The sequence below is a fragment of the Solanum dulcamara genome, chromosome 4 (genome assembly GCF_947179165.1).
Source record: "Solanum dulcamara chromosome 4, daSolDulc1.2, whole genome shotgun sequence".
NCBI classification, from domain to species: domain Eukaryota; kingdom Viridiplantae; phylum Streptophyta; class Magnoliopsida; order Solanales; family Solanaceae; genus Solanum; species Solanum dulcamara.
Window position 1 is genome coordinate 79,435,184 of NC_077240.1, and position 19,104 is coordinate 79,454,287.

The following is a 19,104-nucleotide window of genomic DNA, read 5'->3' on the forward strand; positions in this document are numbered from 1 at the left end:
TTTTGTAAAACCTTTACATAACCATCCATAATGATCTGGGGAAGAATTCCTATAGTCTCACCATGATTCAAGCAATATTTTTAGCATTTAGGTGCCACTCAAAAGAAGTTAGGAGATTTTGTCATTTAGTCCGTGTGAGTTAGCCCATAAATGTTTTGGTGATATGACATCCGATCAATTTTTTTATAGAACCTTTCTAGAACCATCCGTAATGACCTGGAAAAGAATTCTAATAGGCTCATCATGATCCACACGACTTCTTTTAACATTTAGAGGTCACTCAACAAGAACTAAGCGATTTCTCAACTTTTTGTGAGTGTAATAGCACATGAATTTTTTGTTGATATGACATCCAGTTAATTTTTTTGCAAAACCTTTATGGACCATCCGTAATGACCTTGGAAATAATTCCTTTAGGCTCACCATGATCCACACGACTTTTTTAGCATTTAAGAGTCACACAATAGAAATTAGGTGATTTTCTCAGTTTTTGTATGTGTTAGACCATGAATTGTTTGGTGATGGTAACCGGTCAATTTTTTTGGAAAATTTTTACAGAACCATCCGTAATGACCTGAGAAAAATTTCTATCGGCTCTCCATGATCTACACGACTTCTTTTAGCATTTAGGGGTCACTACACAGGAAATAAACAATTTTATTAGTTTTTTGTGTGTGTTAACCTATGAAATTTTTGGTGTATGGCATCCTATCAATTTAGGGGTCACTACACAGGAAATAAATAATTTTATTAGTTTTTTGTGTGTGTTAACCTATGAAATTTTTGGTGTATGGCATCCTATCAATGTTTTTGCAAAACATTCGCAGAACCATCCATAATCACTGGGAAAGAATTTCAATAGGCTCGCCATGATCCACGCGACTTCTTTTAGCATTTATGGGCTACTCAACATAAATTAGATAATTTTCTCATCTTTTCATGTGTGTTAGCCCTTGAATTATATGATGATATGGTATCCGTTCAATTTTTTTTAAAACTTTTACAATACCATTCATAATAACCTAGAGAAGAATTCCAATATGCTTTCCATGATCCATGTAGCATCCCCTTGGGAGGATACCACTTACGAAACAAAAGCTAATTTAATACTTAAAATGTTTTAGAGGAATTTATGCCAAAATATATTCACAAAATATTTAATAGCGGAAATAGGCCCATGCAAAAAAGGGTTGAAAGTGCGATATTTTTTTCCATTGTACCCTCCAAAAAATTTCTTATATGAAATACAATATCAGAGTATCAATTTTAGATGGTAATGCCCTTCTCAAGTAGTCCACATTTAAGAACTTCATTTTGAAATTTATATTTTCAAATCAACGCCATTGCGGGTTCCATAAGAAACACGAAGCTCAAACTTGCGATTATCATAGAAACTATCATCTTTTGTTGTACATAATTACAAGACAAAATGTAAACCCAGTACATGGCATGACTTGGGTTGAAAGTACACTCTAAAATAGCAAACCATGTCTCCAAGTTCAAGTTACAAGCATATGGTCTTATGTTCAACAAGCCTCCAAGATTACATACATAAGTGTGACATATGGATCACATACAAGTCCCCAAAATTTTACAAGACCTAGATGCATATGCAAATGTGATCTTCACTAAAGCTATCAAAAATGCTACTTCAAATGGCTACCTTCAGAGCTCTTTCCGAACATTACCTATGATAGAAAACAACTATCGCTAAGCATAAAGCTTAGTGGTGCATAAACCTTGGGCTTGGAGCCATTAGATTCTCCAATTCCCTTATCCGTAGTAGGTAACTCAATGAGACAAAAAAATCAAGTAACCAAGTATATCAAAGTATCAAATATCAAATCTTGAAGAGTTTCAAAATATTGATATCCATATTCGTAGGCTCAATGTCAAGAAAGCTTATAAATCAATTCAAGAGAGTTTGTCCAATAACCAATTTCACCCAATACGTACGTCATGCCATTTCACTAAGCATAATCAATATCAAGATGGATCAAAGCCCATACCAAGAAGGACCGAAGCTTTGAAGAAAGAAGGATCGTCACCCAATAATCAAGAGAATCAAGAGCCATGTTGAAAGTGGATTTCCACTCGTACTTGAGAATGCTCAAAAGTCCATCATCAAGATGAAATGCAAATCCAAAGTCAAGATGGGCAAGATCCGAATCAAGAGGCATGCCTATATCGATGACAAATTCACCACAACAAAAAGGACAAAGTCCCAACAAGAATGCAAAATGATCAAGCAATTCGTACAAGTGGGCGATTTAGCGAAAACTTTGTCATACTTGAGATAATAACCATACAATGCTGTATGATGAAGAGTAAGGAAGCAACCCATCAAGATATTTCAAAAATTCCAGAAGGTAAAGATATTTCAATATCAAGTTTATACACAAACCTTGGTGTTTTACCACAACATAATTCTACCATAATTTGCGAAGTTCGAATCGTCTAAGCCATAGAGCAACCAAAATCCCCTTCGTCAAACAATTCCTATTGGCTTGTACAAGAGCATATATACCTTAAATACACAATCAAATATCTACTTAATTTCAAGGTTCAGCACATCAAAACTAAACAGGAAAAATCAGTGAACATCAGCCCAAACTGTCAAAACAGGAATTCTGGACAGTACTACTGCCCTGTACTGTCTCTCAGTTTCAAAGGGGTAAACGAAAAAAATAGACTTTGTAGCCTTAATAAAAGTTGTTTATATATATATATATATATGTGTGTGTGTGTGTGTGTCTCGAGGTTTCAGGAAAAGTAAAATCACCCCTATAAAAGTTCTGTACAAAAAGATATGCGCAAAATACTAACAGCAGTACATGTAGGGTTTGCAAAATAGAATTCTGGGCAGCACCTGCCCTGTACTTCCCCGCCCATGTTCGAGTAGATACAAGAAAAATTAGGTTTTGGAGCCTGAACGAAAGTTGTAGGGCTATGAAATAGATTTCTAAAACATATTGAATCACTTAGAATGGAGCTTTATACAAGGAGTTATGCTAAAAACACTAACAGCAGTCCAGTCCAAAACGAATTTGAATTTACCTCAATCGTGTGGAGTTATTTGGGGCTCAACCAACACAAGTGTTTATGATTGATTTAGTAGATGAATATTATAAATGAATAGAGCTTTTTGGTGTATTTCTTCCCTGGAGAAAACAAAATTGGAGGGGTGATGGAGAGGATAAAAACCGAGGGTATATATCTTACTTAGTAAGATAAAGATGAAAATAATAAAATAAAATAAAATAAAATAAAAAAGGGTCTGCCCACTTTTATAAATATCTAATCCATTTAATAAATTTAATAAGATAATCATAGTAGGAGTAATTTATATAACTACACCATAACATTTCAAACAAGCTTCAAATATCGTCAAGTTCACAATTAGGAAGTGCAAAGTAAAATATACCTTTACTATCACAATATGATAAATCAGAAATTCAAGTATTCGCTAAAAAAACTTTTGGGGTGTTAGAATCCACTTGACTTCTTTTATCATTTAAGGATCATTCATCAAGAATTATGCGATTTTCTTCAGTTTTTCATGTGTTAGCCTATGATTTTTTCTGGTGATATGATATTCGATCAATGTTTTTGGAAACCATTACAGAACTACCCGTAATGACCTAGAAAATAATTCTTATAAGCTCGTCATGATCCACGTGACTTCTATTAGTATTTAACGGTCATTCAACAGGAATTAGGCGATTTTCTCGATTTTCATGTGTGTTAGCTCGTGAATTTTTTGGTGATATGATATCCAATCAACTTTTATGCAAAACCTTTATAGAATCATCAGTAATGACATAGAGAATAATTCTTATAAGCTCACCATGATCCACTCGGCTTATTTTAGAATTTTGGGGCCACTCAATAGAATTAAGTGATTTTCTCATTTTTTTTCGTGCGTGTTAATAATGAATTTTTTGGTTGTATGGCATCCCATCAATTTTTTTCGCAATACCTTTAAGGAACCATCCATAATGACCTGGGAAAAAAATTTCTATAGGCTCTGGATCGTGTCGAATTTACACGTAGTTCTCCCTCGGGTACTTATGGAGGGTTCCATAAGTGTTTCGCCAAAAAAAATTAACCAAAATTCATATCAACAAAAAAGTTCATGGCCTAATAAATATGAAAAAAATAAGAAAATCATCTCATTCCACTTGAGTGGCCCCTAAATGATATAAATATGTGGTAAATCGCACCGAGACTACACCTACTGTCCCACCGGGTACTTATAGAGGGTCTCATAAAGGATTCACAAAAACTTGACCGAAATTCATATCACAAAATAAATTGGCTAACACATACGAAAAATAAGAAAATCGTCTAATTTCTGTTGCATCTCCCCCAAAAATGCTCCTAAATACCATAAAATCTAGGGCGGAGATATTGAAATCATTCCCCGGATCGTTAGGATGCTACTAAAATGTTTCGAGAAAAAAATCATCTTAGAGACTTGGCACCTAAAAAATCAGTGGGCTAACACACACAAAAAAATAACAAAATTGGTTAATTTCTGTTGCGTCTCCCCTAAAATGCTCCTAAATGCCCTAAAATCTGCGGTGGGGCTACTAGAATCATTATTTGGGTTGTTAAGGACACTACTAAAAATGTTTCAAGAAAAAATTGACCTGAAGCCCCGATAACTAAAAAATATGTGGGCTAACACATACGAAAAACTGACAAAATCGCCTAATGCCTATTGAGTCGCCCTTAAAATGCTCCTAAATGCCCTAAAATATGGGGTAGGGCTATTGGAATCATTCCCCAAATTGTTACAAATGCTACTAAAAAAGGTTCGAGCAAAAATCAACACGGAGTCCTAGCACCTAAAAAATTTGTGGGATAAACATACGAAAAATTGATAAAATCGCCTAATTTCTATTGCGTCACCCCTAAAATGCTCCTAAATGCCCTAAAATCCACAGCGAGGCTCCCCAAATCGTTATGGACGGTACTAAAAAAGTTTCAAGCAAAAATCAACCTGGAGCCTCGGCTCCTAAAAACGTTTTTGGCTAACACACACGAAAAACTGACAAAATCGCTTAATTCCTGTTGCGTTGCCCGTAAAATAATCCTTAATGCCATAAAATCCATGGAGGGGTATTGGAATCGTTTCCTGGATTGCTACGGACACTACTAAAAAAGTTTCGAGCCAATATCAACCCGAAGCCCCAGCACCTAAAAAAACTATGGGATAACACATATGAAAAACTGACAAAATCACCTAATTCCTGTGTCGTCGCACTAAAATGCTCTTAAATGCACTAAAATCTATGACGGGCTATTGGAATCATTTCTTGTGTTTTTACGGACGCTAATAAAGAGGTTTCGATAAAAATTCGATCCATACCCTCAACACCTAAAAATCGGTGGGCTAATAGATACGAAAAATTGATAAAATTACCTAATTTCTGTTGCGTAGCACCTAAAATGCTCCTTAATGCCGTAAAATCGAGGGCGGGGCTATTGAAATCATTCCCCAGGTTGAAATCATTCCCCGAGTTGTTTCGAACAAAAATCATCCCTGAGTTCCGAAAACTAAAATATTTGTGGGCTAAACAGACAAAATACTAAAAACATTGCCTAATTTATGTTGCGTCGCCTCTAAACTGCTCATCTATGCTGCAAAATTTGTGGCAGATCTATTTGAATCAATCCTCGGGTCGTTACAGATGCTAATGAAAAAATTTTGAGTAAAAATTGATCCGGACCCCCGACACCTAAAAAATTCATGGGCTAACACACATGAAAAGCTAACAAAATCGCTTAATTCCTGTTGCGTAGCCCTAAAATACTTCTATACTCCATAGAAGCCGCATCGAGGCTACTGAAATAATTTCACAGGTCGTTAAGGGTACTATTAAAGAAGAATCCAAGAAAATTTGAACCCGGAACTCCGGCACCTAAAAAATTCATGGGCTAACACACACGAAAAACTAACCAAATTGCCTAATTTCTGTTGCGCCACCCTAAAATGCTCCTAAATACCGTAGAAGCTGCACCGGGACTATTGGAGTCGTTTCCAGTTCATTATAAATGCTAATAAGAAGAATCCAAGTAACCCTGACTCCCGACACCTAAAAAATCCTTAGGTTAACACGCACGAAAAACTGATAAAATCGCTTAATTCTTATTGTGTCGCCCCTAAAATGCTCCTAAATGCCATATAAGCCACACTGGGCAACTAGAGTCGTTCTCCAGGCCATTACAGACTCTATAAAAGAACAATCTTAGAAATATTCTACCCGGACCCTCGACACCTAAAAACCCGTGTGCTAATACATACGAAAAACTGACCATATCGTCTAATTTCGTTTGCGTCGCCCCTAAAATGCTCTAAACATCGTAGAAGCCACACCGGGACTACTGGAATTGCTCCCCAAGTGTTTACGTACTCTACTAAAGAAGAACTCAAGAATATTCGACCCGAACCTCCGACACCTAAAAAATTTGTGGGCTAACACATATGAAAAACTACTAAATTGCCTAATTCCTTTTGCTTCCCCCCTAAAATTCTCCTAAACGTCGTAGAAGCCGCACTAGGCCTGTTGGAGTCATTCTGCAGGTCGTTACAAACGCTACTAAAGAAGAATCTAAGAAAATTCAGCCTGAACCCTCAGCACCAAAAAATTTTGTGGGCTAACACATACAAGAAACTGACCAAATCGTCTAATTTCTGTTGCGTGACCCTTAAAATGCTAGTAATCACCGTAGAAGCTGCACCGGGGCTTCTAGAGTCGTTCCCTCGGTCATTACAGATGCTACAAAAGAAGAATCCAAGAAAATCCAACCCTTACTCCCGACATCTAAAATAATCGTGATCTAACACATACGAAAAATTGGGCAAATCACCTAATTTTGGTTGCATGACCCATAAGATGCTCCTAAATATCGTTGAAGCCACACCAGGGCTACTGGAGTCATTCTCCATGTCGTTATGGATGCTACTAAAGAATAATACAAGAAAATTTGATCCAAACCCTCGAGATCTAAAAATATGTGGGCTAACATACACAAAAGACTGATCAAATCACCTAATTTCTATTGCATCGCCCCTAAAATGCTCCTAAACGCCATAGTAGCCGCACTGGGCTACTTGAGTCGTTCCCCAGGTTGTTACGGATGCTACTATAGAAAAATCCAAGAAAATTCGACCCATACTTCTGGCACCTAAAAAATCTGTTGTCTAACACGCACGAAAAACTAGAAAAATCTCTTAATTCTTGTTGCATCACCCCTGAAATGCTTCTAAATGCCATAGAAGCCACATGGGCTTACTAGAGTCGTTCTCCAGGTCATTACGGGCGCTATTAATGAAGAATCCAAGAAAATTTGACCCGAATCCTCGACACCTAAAAAATTTGTGGGCTAACACATAAAAAAACCCTGACCAAATCACCAAATTTCTGTTTTGTTGCCTCTAAACTGCTCTTAAACACCGTAAAAGGTGCACCAACGCTACTGGAGTCGTACCCTAGGTCATTGTGGCAGCTACTATGAAGAATGCAAGAAAATTCAAACCAAACCCCCGACATCTAAAAAATCTATGGGCTAACACACACGAAAAACTAACCAAATCGCCTAATTCCTATTGCGGCACCCCTAAAATGCTCCTAAACACCGTAGAAGCCAGACCAGGACTATTTGAATCATTCTCAGGTCGTTATAGACGCTGCAAAAAAAGAATTTGAGAAAATTCAAACCTGACCCCAGGCACCTAAAAAATTTGTAGGCTAACACACACGAAAAACTAATCAAATCTCCTAATTATTGTTTCTTCACCTCTAAAATGATCTTTAACACTGTACAAGCTAAACCGAGGCTACTAGAGTCGTTCCCCAAATAATTATGAACACTGTTAAATAAGAATCCAAGAAAATTTGACCTGGATCTCTGGAACCTAAAAAATCTGTAAGTTAACACACATGAAAAACTAATCAAATCGCCTAATTTCTATTGCGTCACCCCTAAAATGCTTCTAAACACCGTAGAAGCTGCACCGGGGCTACTGGAGTCATTTCTTAGGTCGTTACGGATGCTACTAAAGAAGATTTCAAGAAAATTTGACTTGGACCCCCGGCACCTAAAATATCTGTGGGCTAACACACACGAAAAACTGACCAAATCGCCTAAATCCTGTTGCGTCGCCCCTAAAATGCTAATAAACGTCGTAGAAGAACAACCGGGGCTACTGGAGTCATTTTTTAGCTCATTACAAATGCTACTAAAGAATAATCCAAGAAAATTCGATTTGAACCCCCGACACCTAAAAATTAGTGGGCTAACACATACGAAAAACTGACAAAATCGCCTAATTCCTATTGCGTAACCCTTAAAATGCTCTAAAATGCTATAAAAGCCAAACTGAGGCTACTGGAGTCATTGTCCAGGTTGTTACGGATGCATCTAAAGAATAATTCAAGAAAATACGATACGGACCCTCGGCACCTAAAAATTCTGTGGGCGTGAACACACAAAAAACTGACCAAATCACGTAATTCCTGTTATGTTGCCCCTAAAATGCTTCTAAATACCGTAGAAGCCACACCGGAGCTATTGAAGTCATTCAACAGGTCATTATGGACACTACTAAAGAAGAATCTAAGATAATTCGATCCGTACCTCTAGCCCTAAAAAATCCATCGGCTAACACACAAAGAAAAACATACCAAACTGAGTAATTCCTATTGCGATGCTCCTAAAATGCTCCTAAATACCGTAGAAGCCGCATCGAGGCTACTAGAGTTATTCACCAAGTCACTACGGATGCTACTAAAGAAAATTCAACTTGGACCCTCGACACTTAAAAAATTCACGCGTTAACACACATGAAAAACTGACAAAATCACCTAATCATGTTGGGTCGCCACTAAAATATTCCTAAACACCATAGAAGCTGCACCGGTACTATTAGAGTTGTTCCCAGGTCGGTATGGACTCTACTAAAGAATTTTCCAAGAAAATTCAACTCGATTCCCTATCAGCTAACAAATTTGTGGGCTAACATACACAAAAAACTGACCAAATTGCCTAATTCTTGTTGTGTTGCCTGTAAAATGCTTTTAAATGTCGTAAAAGCTGTATTAGGGCTACTGGAGTCGTTCTCTAGCTCGTTACAAATTCTACTAAAGAAGAATCCAAGAAAATTCGATTCGGACCTCTGGCACCTAAAAAATCAGTGGGCTAGCACACACGAAAAACTGAAAAAATCACTTAATTCCTATTGAGTACCCCTTTAAATGCTTCTAAATGCTATAGAAACCAAACCGAGGCTACTGGAGTCAGTTTCCATGTTGTTATGGATGTTGCAAAAGAAGAATCCAAGAAAATACGACACGAACCCCCGGCACCTAAACAATTTGAGGGGCGTGAACATACAAAAAAATGACCAAATCGCCTAATTTTTGTTGTGTCACCCCTAAAATACTTCTAAACACCATAGAATCCCCTCTGGTCTATTGGAGTCATTCCATAGGTCGTCATAGACACTACTAAACAAGAATCTAAGAAAATTCAACTCGAACCTCCAGCACCTAAAATATTCGTCGGCTAACACATAAGAAAAATTGGCCAAATTGAGTAATTCTTGTTATGTCGCCCCTAAATTGGTTCTAAATACTGTAAAAGTCGCACAGAGGCTATTAGAGTTATTTACCAGGTCACTAAGGATGCGATTAAAGAAGACTCCAAGAAAATTCAACATGGACCTCAGACACTTAAAAAAACCGTGGGCTAACACACATGAAAAATTGACAAAATCATCTAATCATGTTGGATCGCCGCTAAAATGCTTCTAAACAACGTATAAGCCGCGTCGGTTCTATTACAATTATACTTCAGATCGGTATGGACGCTACTAAAGAAGATTCCAAGAAAATTTGACCCGATCCCCGGTACCTAAAAAAATTGTGGGCTAACATATACGGAAAACTGACAAATCGCCTAATTCCTGTTGCATCGCCTGTAAAATGTTTTTAAATGCCGTAAAAGCTATATTGGGCTACTGGAGTCATTCCTTACATAGTTACAGATGATAATAAAGAAGAATCCAAGAAAATTTAATCTGGACCCTCGACACCTAAAAAATCTGCGGGCTAACACACACAAAAAATAGACCAAATTGCCTAATTTCCGTTGCATCGCCCCTAAAATGCTCCTAAATGCCGTAGAAGTTGTACCGAGGCTATTGGAGTCATCCACCAGGTCATTATAGATGCTACAAAAGAAGAATACAAGAAAGTTCGACCCGAACCCTCGGTACCTGAAAAATTCGTGATCTAACACACACAAAACTAACCAAATTACCTAATTCATATCGCACCGCCCTAAAAATACTCCTAAACATTGTAGACGCAGCACCTGGGATACGGTGTCATTCCCCAGGTCGTTACGGATGCTACAAAAGAATAATATAAGAAAATTCGACCCGAACCTCCGACACTTAAAAAATCTGCAGGCTAACACATATGAAAAACTGACCAAATTGATTCATTTTTATTGCGCCGCCCATAAAATGGGCTTAAATACCATAAAAACTACACCAAGGCTACTGGATTCGTTCTCCTGGTCATTACAAACTCTAATAATGAAAAATCTAAGAAATATTTAACCTCGACCCTCGGCATCTAAAAAATCGTGGGCTAGCACAATTAAAAAACTGACCAAATGCTCCAAAATGCCATTGTGTCGCCTCTAAAATGTTCCTAAATGGCGTAAAGCCACATCGGGGCTATTGTAGTCATTTCCAAGGTCATTACAGAAGATACTAAATAAGAATCAAAGAAAATTTGACCCAAATCCCAGGCACCTAGAAAATTCACTGGCTAACACATACGAAAAGCTGACCAAATCACCTAATTCCTGTTGCGTTGCCCCTAAAATTCTCCTATATGTCGTGGAAGCCATACTGCGCCTATTGGAGTCGTTTCCCAGGTCCTTACGGATTCTACTAAACAAGATTCCAAGAAAATTCGAATCGGACCCCCGACACCTAAAATATTTATGGGCTAACAGACAAAAAACTGACCAAATCACCTAATTTCTGTTGCGTCGCCTCTAAAATGCTTCTAAACAAGTAGAAGCGACACCGGAGCTACTGGAGTCATTCCCCTAGTCATTATGGATGCTACTAAATAACATTCCAAGAAAATTTGACCTGGAAAACCGCACCTAAAGAATTTGTGGGACTAACACACACGAAAAACTAACTAAATCGCCTAATTCCTACTACACCGGGGCTACTGGAGTCCTTCCCCTAGTCATTACAGACACTACAAAAGAAGAATCCAAGAAAATTCAAACATCTTTGGGCTAACATATAAAAAATTGACCAAATCACCTATTTTTCCCATAGCGTCGCCTCTAAAATATTTCTAAACAATCTAAAAGCTGCACCGGAGCTACTGGAGTTATTTTCAGGTCGTTATGAATGCTACTAAAAAATATTCTAAGAAAATTCAATTCGGACAACCGGCACCTACAAAATCTGTGGGCAAACACACAAAAAACTGACCAAATCGCCTAATTTTTGTTGCATCGCCCCTACAATGCTCCTAAACACCGTAGAAGTCGCAACAGGGCTACTAGAGCTAATACCCAGGTCTCTAGGATGCTACTAAAGAAAAATCTAAGAAAATTCAACATGGACCCTCAGCACCTAAAATATTCATTGTTAACATAAATGAAAAACTGACAAAATCACCTAATCTTTTTGCGTCGCCCCTAAAATGCTCTTAAACTTCATAAGAGCTGCACTAGACTACTGGAGTCATTCCCCATGTCGTTATGGACTTTATTAAAGAAGAATTGAAGAAAATTCAACTTGAACCCCCCGCATCTGAAAAGTTTATGGGCTAACACACACGAAAAACTGACCAAATGACCAAATTCCTCTTGCGTCGCCTCTAAAATGATTCTAAACACCATAAAAGTCACACCGAGGCTACAAGAGTCATTCTCCAGGTCATTACATGCTACAAAAAAAGATTCCGAGAGAACTCGACCTGGACCCCCAACACCTAAAAAATCATTGGGCTAAAATACACATTAAAAACTTACCAAATCACCTAATTCCTATTGTGTCGCCCCTAAAATAATCCTAAAAACCTTAGAAGCTACATCGAGCCTATTAGAGTCATTTCCCAAGTCGTTACGGATCCTACAAAAGAAGAATACAATAAATGTTGACGTAGACCTCCAACACCAAAATAATCCATGGGCTATACATGAAAAACTAACCAAATTATCTTATTTCTGTTGCGTTGCCTCTAAAATGCTTCTAAACGTCGTAGAAGCCACACTAGGGCTACTGGAGTCGATCCTAATTTTCTACAGATGTTACTCAAGAAAAATCAAAGAAAATTCACCATGGACCTCCGGCACCTAAAAAATCCATGGGCCAACACACATGAAAAACTGACAAAATCACCTAATCTTGTTACGACAGTCCTAAAATGCTTTTAAACACCGTAGAAGATGTATCGGGACAACTGAAGTCACTTACTAGGTCGTTAGGACTCTAATAATGTAGAATCTAAGTAAATTCAAACCGAACCCCCATCACCTAAAAAATTTATGGGCTAATAGACACGAAACACTAACCAAATTGCCTAATTCCTGTTGCGCCACCCCTAAAATGCTCCTAAACATCGTAGAAGCTGCACTAAGGCTACTGGAGTCATTCCCTAGGTCATTACAGACGCTACAAAAGAAGAATCCAAGAAAATTTGCCTCGGACTACAGGCACCTAAAAAATCTATGGGCTAACACACATGAAAAACTGACCAAATTGCCTAATTCCTATTGTGTCTCCCCTAAAATGCTTTGAAATACCATAAAAGATGCACTAGGATACTAGAGTAATTCCCCAGGTCATTAGGATGCTACAAAAGAATCCGCAGGCTAACACACACGAAAAACTGACCAAATTGCCTGATTTTTGTTGCGTCACCCCTAAAATACTCCTAACACTATAGAAGCCATATCGGAGCACTGCAGTCATTTCCAGGTCGTTACAAATGCTACTAAAGAAGATTCATAGAAAATTTGACCCGTACCCCTAGTACTTAAAATATTTATGGGCTAACACACGAAAAACAGACCAAATCACCTAATTCCAGTTGCATCGCCCGTAAATTACTTCTAAATTTTGTTAAAGCCGCACCGAGGCTACTAGAGTCATTCCTCAAGTCATTACAGATGCTACTAAAGAGGATTCCAAAAACATTCAACCCGTACCCTCAGCACCTAAAATATTCGTAGGCTAACACACATGAAAAACTAAACAAATCGCCAAATTTCTGTTGCGTCACTCCTAAAATGCTCTGAAACACCATAGAAGCTGCACCGGGGCTACTGGAGTTGTTCCACAGGTCGTTAAGGATGCTACTAAAGAAGAATCTAAGAAAATTTGGTACGGACCCCGACACCTAAATAATTTGTGGGCTAACAAAGGTGTAAAACTGACCAAATCGCCTAATTCATATTACATCACCCTTAATATGCTGCTCTTAAATGCCATAGAAGCTGCATTAGGGCTACTGGCGTTGTTCCCCAGGTTGTTATAAATGCAATAAAATAAAAATCCAAGAAAGTTTGACCCAGACCTCCGACACCTAAAACATCTGTGATCTATCACGCATGAAAAACTGACAAAATCACATAATTTATGTTGTGTCTCCCTTAAAATGCTCCTAAATGTCGTAGAAGCCTCAGTAGGATACTGGAATTATTCCCCAGGTCGTTACAGATGCTACTACAGAATAATCCAAGAAAATTCAATCCGAACCACCGACACCTAAAAAATCTGTGAGCTAACACACTTGAAGACTGATCAAATCACCTAATTAATGTTTTGTCACCTCTAAAATGCTTGTAAATGCCGAAGAAGCTGCACCAAGACTATTGGAGTCGTTCTCCAGGTCATTACGGATGATACTAAAGAAGATTCTAAGAAAATTCAACCTAGACCCCAGCATCTAAAAAATCTGTGGGCTAAACCAAATCGCCTATTTCCTATTGTGTCGCCCCTAAAATGCTCCTAAATTCCGTAGAAGCCGCACCAGGACTACTGGAGTCATTTCGTAGGTCATTACAAATGCTACTAAAGAAGAATCAAAGAAAATTTGACTTGGACCCCCTGCACCTTAAAAATCTGTGGGCTAACACACATGAAAAACTGACCAAATTGCCTAATTCATATTATGCCACTCGTAAAATGCTCCTAATTTCTGTAGAAGCTGCACCGGGTCTACTGGAGTCATTTATAGGTCTTTACGGATGATATTAAAGAAGAATCAAATAAAATTCGACTCGGCCCCTTAGAATCTATAAAATCCATGGGCTAACACACAAGAAAAACTGACCAAATCGCCTAATTTTGGTTGTGTCGCCCTAAAATTCTTCTAAACACCGCAAAAGTTGTGTTGAGGCTAATGGAGTTGTTTCCTAGGTCTTTACGTATGCTTCTAAATAATAATCCAAGAAAATTAGATTCGGACCCCTGGCACCTAAAAAATTTATGGGCTAACACAAATGAAAAACATAACAAATCACCTAATTCCTGTTGCGTACTCCTAAAATGCTCCTAATCATCATAGAAGCCATGTTAGGGCTTTTGAAGTTATTTGCCAGGTCGTTACGGATGCTACAAAAGAAAAATCCAAGAAAATTTGATTCGGACCCCTGCACCTTAAATATCTATGGGCTAAGACACGAAAAACTTACAAAATCGCCTAATTCCTGTTGCGTCACCCCTAAAATGCTTCGAAATGCTGTAGAATTCGTACCGGGGCTACTGGAGTCGTTCCCCAGTCGTTACAGATGCTACTGAATAGGATTCCAAGATAATTCAATCTGGAACCCCGGTACCTAAAAAATCTATGAGCTAACACACACGAAAAATTGAACAAATCACCTAATTATCGTTGTGCCACCCCTAAAATGCTCCTAAATGCCGTAGAGGACGCACCAGGGCTACTTGAGTCATCCCCTAGGTCTTTATGGATGCTAAAAATTAATAATTCAACAAAGTTTGACCCGGAACCCCGACACCTAAAATATTTGTAGGCTAACAGACATGAAAAACTGACCAAATCGCCTAATTCCTATTGTCCCACCCGTAAAATACTCTCAAATATTGTAGAAGCCGCACCAGGGCTGCTGGAGTCATTCCTTCAGGTGGTTACGAATGCTACTAAATAAGAATTCATGAAAATTCAACCCGAACCCCCGACATCTAAAAGATCTGTGAGCTAACACACAAAAAACTAACCAAATCGCCTAATTCCAGTTACGTCACCCATAAAATGCTTCTAAATATCGTAGAAGATGCACCGGGTCTACTAGAATCATTACCAGGTCATTACAGACACTTCTAGATAAGAATCAAATGAAATTCGACCCAGACCCTCGAAACCTAAAAAATCTGTGGCTTAGCGCACATGAAAAACTGACAAAATCGCCTAATCCTTTTGCATGCCTCCTAAAATGCTCTTAAACTCCATAAAAGCCACACCAGGGCTATTGGAGTTGTTCCTCAGGTTATTACGGACGCTACTAGAGAGGATTCCAAGAAAATTTGACCTTGACCCTCGGCACCTAAAAAATTCATGGGCTAACACACGAAAAACTGACCAAATCACCTAATTCCTGTTACATCTCCCCTAAAATGCTCCTAAACGCCGTAGAAGCTGCACAGGGGCTACTGGAGTCATTCCACAGGTCGTTACGGACACTACTAATGAAGATTCCAAGAAAATTTGACACGGACCCTCGGCACATAAAAATTCGTAGGCTAACACACATGAAAAACTGACCAAATAGCTTGATATTTATTATGTCTCCCTAAAATAATCCTAAATGTCATAGAAGCCACATCCGAGCTACTGGAGTCATTTTCCCAAGTTGTTACAGACTCTACTGAAGAAGATTCCAAGAAAATTTGACCTGAACCACTGGCACCTAAAAAATCATTAAGCAAACACACATGAAAAATAGAACAAATCACCTAATTCCTGTTACGTCGCCCCTAAAATGTTCCTAAACATCATATAAGTCACGCTAGGGCTTTTGGAGTCGTTACCCAGGTCTTTACGTATGTCACAAAAGCAAAATCCAAGAAAACTTAATTCAGACCTCCGGCACCTAAAATATCTATGGCCTACACACGAAAAACTGACAAGATTGCCTAATTCCTGTTGCTAGGGCTTTTGGAGTTGTTTCCCAAGTCGTTACGGATGCTACTAAATAATAATCCAAGAAAATTTGACCCAAAACCTAAAACATCTGTGGGCTAACACACACAAAAAACTGACGAAATCACCTAACTCATGTTGCATCGCTCCTAAAATGCTTCTATATGCCGTAAAAGCTGCACCGGGAAAACTGGGGTCATTTTTACCAACAAAATTCTACCTAGACCCCCGTCACCTAAAAAATTTGTAGGCTAACATAAACAAAAAACTGAGCAAATCATCTAATTACTATTGTATCTCCTCTAAAATGATCCTAAATGGTGTAGAAGCCGTACTAGGGCTACTGGACTCATACCCTTGGTCGTAACGGATTATGCAAAAGAAGAATACAAGAAAATTCGACCCATACACATGGCACCTAAAACATTTGTGGGCGACACACATAAAAAATTGAACAAATCGCCAAATTCTTGTTGCGTCACCCCTAAAATGCTCATAAACACCATAGAAGACACATCGAGGCGACTAGAGTCATTCCCCAGATTATTACAGATAGTATAAAAGAATAATCTAAGAAACTTCAAACCGTACCTCTAGCACCCAAAAAAATCTGTGGGTGTTACATACAATAAATTGATTAAATAGGCTAATTTCTGCTGCATCGCCCCTAAAATGATCCTAAACTCCGTAGAAGCCGCAAAGGGCATACTAGACTCAGTCCCTGGGTCTTTACGAATGCTAATAAATAAGAATCTATAAAAATTCACCTCAGACCCTCGGCACTTCAAAAATACGTGGGCTAACACATACGAAAAACTAACCAAATCGCCTAAATTCTAGTGCGTCGCCCCCAAAATGCTCCCAGGTCGTTACGGACGCTACTAAAAGAGCTTCAAGCAAAAATTGACCCTAAGCCCCGATACCTAAAATATTTGAGGGCTAACACACAAAACAACTGACAAAATCGTCTAATTCCTGTTACGTCGCCCCTAAAATGCTCCTAAGTGCCCTAAAATATGCGGTGGGGGTATTATAATCGTTCCCCGGGTCGTTATGGATGCTTTCAAACAAAAAAACTTGCATTTCAGGCACTAAAATATTTGTGAGCTAACACACATGAAAAACTAACAAAATCACCTAAATCATGTTGTGTCGCCCCTAAAATGCTCCTAAATGCCATAAATTTTGCGACGCAACAGAAATTAAGCAATTTTTTATTTTTTCGTGTGTGTTAGCCCATGGATTTTTTAGGTTGCCACAGCTCTGAGATGTTTTTTTCTCAAAACCTTTTAGTAGCATCCGTAAATATCCGGAGAATGATTTCAATAGCCCCGCCCTAGATTTTATGGCATTTAGGAGCATTTTAGAAACGACACAACAAGAATTAAGCAATAGAGATCGTGGATTATTTTGAGGCTACACGTACTACTCCCCTAAGATACTTACGGATGGTCCCATAAAATTTTTGCAAAAAATTAATTGAAAGTCAGATCACCCAAAAATTCATGGGCTAACACAATGTAAACAAAAGAGAAAATCATCTAATTTCGCTTTAATGGCCCTAAATGCTATAAATATAATGTGGATCATATCGAGGCTAGACGTACTTCTCTACTGCATATTACAGATGTCCCATAGAGGTTTCAGGAAAAAAAAATACGAAAGTCATATCACTAAAAACTTTATTGGCTAACACACACGAAAAAAATAAGAAAATAGTATAATTCTGCTTCAGTGACGCTTAAATACTATAAATATGGCTTGGATAATAGAGAGGCTACACGTACTTCTCCACATAGTACTTATAGAGCGTTCCATAAATATTTTCAAGAAAATTGACTGAAAGTTATATCACCAAAAAATTAATGGGATAACACACACGAAAAAAATGAGAAAATCACTTAATTCCGCATGAGTGACCCTTAAATACTCCTTCGGATACTTACGGAGGGTTCCATCAAGGTTTCATAAAAAATAACCAAAATTCATATCACCAAAAAAATAAATGGGCTAAAACACAAGAAAAAATATTGCCTAATTCTGCTTGACTGGCCCCGAAATGCTATAAATATGACATGTATCATGTCGAGGCTAGACCATACTGTTCCTTTGGGTACTTACCAAGTCCCATAAAATTTTCACAAAAAATTGATCAAAAGTCATATCACAAAAAAATTCATTGACTAACACACATGAAAAAATGAAAAAATCACCTAATTCTGCTTGAGTGACCCCTAAATACTATAAATATGGCTTGGATCATGACAAAACTACATGTACTGCTCCCCCTTGTACTTATAAAGTGTCCCATAAAAGTTTCTCAAAATAATTGACCGAAACTCATATCACCAAAAAATTTATGGGCTACACACAAAAAAAAATGAGAAAAATGCTTAATTATACTTGAGTATCCCGTAAATGATATATATACGCCGTCGATCGTACTGATACTACACGTACTATTCCCCCCATTATATACAAAGGGTACCAAAAAGGTTAAACAAAAATATTAATTGAAATTCATATTACCAAACATTCATGGTCTAAGACACACGAAAAAATGAGAAAATTGCCCAATTCAGCTTGAATGACCCCTAAATGCTATAAATATGTGGTTGATTGAATCGAGGCTACACGTAGTGCTCCTACGGATACTTACAGATGATCCCATAAAAGTTTCAGAAACAATTAAGAGAAAGACATATCTCGAAAACATCCATAGGATAACACACACGAAAAAATGAGAAAATTATCTTATTCTACTTGAGTGGCACCTAAATGCTACAAATATGTTATGAATCACGCCGAGACTACACCTAATGCTCCCACAGGTATCTACTATGGGTCCCATAAATATTTCATAAGAAAATTAAGCGAAAGTCAGATC